Here is a 4,916-nt window from a genome sequence, read left to right as displayed (position 1 = left end):
AAAACTGATTGGTACAGTTTGCTTTATCGAGATAGCATGTGTGTTGCTGCTGTGATATATGCTATTAGTGTGTCAAATGCCACAAAGGTTACAGATGGTGAACAGATTTTAGTAAAGCTGACAGATTAAAACAGATTCAGAGACAGGATTGGCAATCCACTTCTTAAATAAAAGGCGTCTGAAAACCCTATGAACAGTAGAGGAACACGGATTGTTATAGTAGTAGTGGTAGAACCCAGATTGGAAGTCAGTCAAAATGAGGAAAAACAATGACAAACATTCAATAATTGGAACATATAACGTATGTAGCTTAAATGTTGGAAAACTAGAAATTGTGAAAAATGAATTGGAACTCAAGAACATCAATATACTACTCATTAATGAGATGAGATGGACTAGCTTTGGCCACCATTGTTGTTGTTGCTGTTAATTGTCAAGTTGTAGATGACTCATAGTGACCCTAAAAAAGACCTGAACATGTGTATAACTTTCAATGTTAAATTCCTTTGGTCAGCAGTATAGGGCTGGAATCTAGGTTGAAAGTCATCTGCAGCAGCCAGATTTTACAGATGTTTATTTGCTGGCCTGGTGAGGATTAGGGTAGAATGCTGACTCACCAATGGATGTGAGTTGATTTAGTTCAGCCTCCCATTTAAAAATGCATCTGGTCAGCAGTATGGAGCTGGAATCAAGGTTGAAAGTCATCTGCAGCAGCTGGATTATACAGAGGTTTATTTGCTGGTTCTGGTGAGGATTAGAATGGAATGTTGACTCACCAATAGGTATGAGTTGATTTTATTTGGCTTTGGCCACTATGAAGCAAATAGTCATATGGTGTACACCATGCTCGGAATGAAAAATGAAAAAGTGGGCTTATAGTCAAAAAGTAAATTTCAAGGAATATTTTTAAATACAGTGTTGTGAGTGATATGATATTATTCATGCATGCACAAGCAAGACCGGTTAATACAACTATTATTCAAGTATATGCTCCTACATCTAGAGTCAAAGAGGAAGAAATGGAATTTTTTTTTTTACAAAATCTTGTAGTCCAAGAGTGACCAAACATACAATCAAGATGTGTTAGTGATAATTAATGACTGGGATGTATAAGTTCAAAACAGTGAAGAAGAAACAGTAGTTGCAAAAATATGGTCTTGGTGATAGAAATGAGGCAGGAAACAGAATGATGGAATTTTGTCTTTTCAATTATTTATTCCTTATACAAACCTTTTTAATTGATATAAATGACAACAATAACAACATGGACTTGAGCAATAGAGGAATCAGATTGACTACATCTGTGGAAGTAGAATCTCAGTATCTCTAGTCAAAATTAGGCCAGGAAAGGACTGTTGGTCAGACCATCAATTACTCATATACAAATTCATATTGAGGCAGAAGAAAATGAAAAGAAATCCACAAGAACCTAAATAGGATCTTTAATCTATTCCATCTAAATTTCAAGATTATTTTATGAATAGCTTTGAAGCATTGAACACCAATGATTAAAGACTAGATGAGTTGTGGGATGATATCAAGGCTATCATCCACACACAAAAAAAAACCAAAAAAAAACCAAAAAAAAAAATAAACAAACCAAAAAAAAACCCCACAAAAAACCAAAAAAAAACCCCACAAAAAACCAAAACACACACACCAAAAACCAACCCCGAAAGGTCATTATAAATTTAGGGGAGAAAGAAGAAGAAAAAAATACAACCCAAAATGGATGTCAGAAGAGACTAAAAATTGCACTAGAGCATTGAAAAGCCAGAACAAAGGGGAAATATGCTGAAATAAAAGAACTGAACAAAAGGTTTCAAAGGCAGCTCAAGAAGACAAAGTATTATAATGAAATGTGCAGAGAGCTGGAATTTGAGAATTACAAGGACTGACTCTGCATTTCTCAAGCTTAGAGAATTGAAAAACAAATTTAACTCTTGAGTTGCAAATTGAACGATGCTATAAGCAATATACTGAATTATCCATAAACCATCAAAAGAAGGAGGGAATACACAGAATAACAGTACCAAAAAGATCTGCTTGACAATGAAAGATTTCAGATTTGCTATTAATAGGGTTGCTATGAGTCACAGTTGACTTGATAGTATAAAAAAACCCATATTTTTTTGCGGAATTATGTATATAATCATACTTGCATTTTCCCTTTAATTTTGTTTTTTCTTTTATTTTTAATTGTTATTTTAACAATAGTTTACAGAAGTTGGATTTTTATTCATTGTTTTATTCATTTATTGTTGCACATTTTCTCTCCACCCACCCCCAGTTCATTCTTTTAAAAAATATTTATTCATTGTTGTATAATTTCTTCCTTCCCTCCATCACTCTTCTCCCAGTCCACTTTTCTATGCATCTCTTATTCGGGACTGTTGTCAAACAAGTAATGCCTAATCACATTCCTTTTAAACAGTTCTTTCCTTCATCTATTCCAATGTAGTGTTCTTTGAAGAAGTTTATATTCTTTGCTTTGACTCCGAAGTCCTTGGTTCACTTTAAGTTGTTTTTTGTATATGGTGTGACGTGTGGGTCCTACTTGAATTTTCTAAAGATAGTTTTCCAATTTTGCAAAAACTATTTGTTAAAGAGGTCTTTCTTTCCCCACTTATTTCATCTTTTTGTCAGAAATCAGTTGACTAGGTAGATGAGCTGATTTCTGTGCTCCCAATCCTATCCCATTGATCTATTTGCCAGTCACTGTACAAGTACCTCACTGTCTACCATATTATGGATTTTTAATAGGTTTTTAAATCAAGGAGTGAGATGCCTTCTACCTTGTTTCTCTTTTTCAGGAGTACTTTACTTATTAGAGGTCTCTTTCCATTGCAAATGAAATTGGAAATTGTCTTTTCTATCTCATTGAAAAAAAAGTGAATTTGGTATTTGTATTGAGATTGCATTGAACTTATAGATTGCATTTGGTAGATTGTAATTTTCGCAATACTGAGTCTTCCTATCCATGAGCACGGTATATTCCTCCATTTCTCCAGGTCGCTTTTTGTTTCTTACAGTAATGTTTAGTAATTTTCTTTGAATAGGACTTTTGTGTTTCTAGTTCATTTTACTACCAAGTATTTAAACTGTGGTTAACTATTGTGATAAGTATTGTTTTTCTTAGCTCCATTTCTATATTCTCTATGTAACTGTAGATAAATCCAATTAATTTTGTACATTGCTCTTATATCCTGCCACTTTACTGAGTTGGTCGACTATATGCAGTAGTTTTCTCATTGAGTCTTTAGAATTTTCTAAGTATACTGTCATATCATCTGCATACAAAGATCATTTTACCACCTCTTTGCGAATTTGGATACCTCTTAGAATTCCTTCTCTTATCTTATTGTTCACTAAGACTTCCAACACAATATTGAATGGGAAAGGTGATAGTGGGCATCCTTGCCTAGTTCCTGTTCTCAAAGGGAATGCCTTTAATCTCCCTCCACTAAGAAAAATGTTAGCTCTTGGTTTTGCCTTTATCCTTTTTATTATGTTAAGGAAATTCCCCTCAATTCTCATTTTGCTGGATGTTTTAATCAGGAAAAGATGTTGGATTTTGTCGAAGGCCTTTTGTGCATCAGTTGTGTGTCATGTGGCTGTTGTACTTTGCTTTGTTAATGTCATGAATTACACTGATAGTTTTTCTTATGTTTAACTGTCCTTGCATATTGTTATGAATCCACTTGACTGATTGAATTGTTTTTTTATGTACTTTTGGATTCTATTGGCCATTATTTTATTGAGGATTTTTTTCATCTATGTTCATGAGAGATATTGATATATAGTTTTCTATTTTGGTGGTGTCTTTACCTGACTTTGGTATCAAGGATATGTTGGCTACATAGAATGAGTCTAAGAGTATTCCATCTTTTTATATTTTCTGAAATCTTAGGGTAGAATTGGTGAATGTTTGATATAATTCACTAGTAAACCCATCTGGTCTAGGGTGTTTTTTAATTGGAACTTGTTTTATGACTTGTTCAATTTCTTCTTTTGTAATGTGTCTGTTCAGGTGTTCAACTTCAGTTTGTGTTAGTTTGGGTAGATTGTGAGCTCTAAGTACTTGTCCATTTCCTATAGGTTTTCATATTTGAATATCGTTTTTCATAATATTCTCTTCCTAGTCTTTTTATTTCAGTTGGCTCTGCTGTGACATCACTCATTTCATATCTTATTTGGATTATCTGTGTCTTTTCTATCTTTTCTCTTGTTAGCTTTGGCAATGATTTGTCAATTTTATTGACCTTTTTAAAGAACCAGCTCCAAGTCTTGTTGATAATTTCACTTATTTTTCTCTTCCATTTCACTTATTTTTGCCCTAATTTTTATAATTTTCTTTCTTCTAGAAGTTGTTGGGGTTTTTTTCCTCTTTTTTTTCTGTTTTTTCCTCCATTTGTTGACATTGAGTTACATAATTGATTATCAGGTTTTATTTCCTTTTGGTGTGTTGTTTATTGCTATGAATTGACCTTTAAATACTGCCTTTGCTGTATCCCAGAGATTTTTGGTAAGTTGTATTTTTGTTCTCGTTTGTTTCAAAAACCTTTTTAATTTCTTCTATTACCCACTCATGTTAAAGCAGGGTGTTGTTCAGCTTGTAGTTGTATGTTTGTATTTTTTATTTTCCCCTTTGTCTTCTTTTTTGATTACTAATTTTGTAGCACTGTGGTATAAGAAAATGGTTTGTATTGTTTCTGCTTTTTAATTTACTGAGTCTTAATTTGTGAACTAAAATATTATTCTGGAAAATGTTCTATGCACACCAGAGAAATATGTGTACCGCTCTTTTTGAGAGTGCATTAGCCTATATATATATATCTATCTATATCTATATCTATATCTATATCTATATCTATATCTATATCTATATCTATATCTATATCTATATCTATATCTAT

The sequence above is a fragment of the Elephantulus edwardii genome, unplaced genomic scaffold, assembly GCF_000299155.1.
Source record: "Elephantulus edwardii isolate Elephantulus edwardi_28Jun2011 unplaced genomic scaffold, EleEdw1.0 scaffold00196, whole genome shotgun sequence".
NCBI classification, from domain to species: domain Eukaryota; kingdom Metazoa; phylum Chordata; class Mammalia; order Macroscelidea; family Macroscelididae; genus Elephantulus; species Elephantulus edwardii.
The sequence above is the reverse complement of the archived record's forward strand: the minus strand, read 5'-3'. Positions refer to the sequence as shown.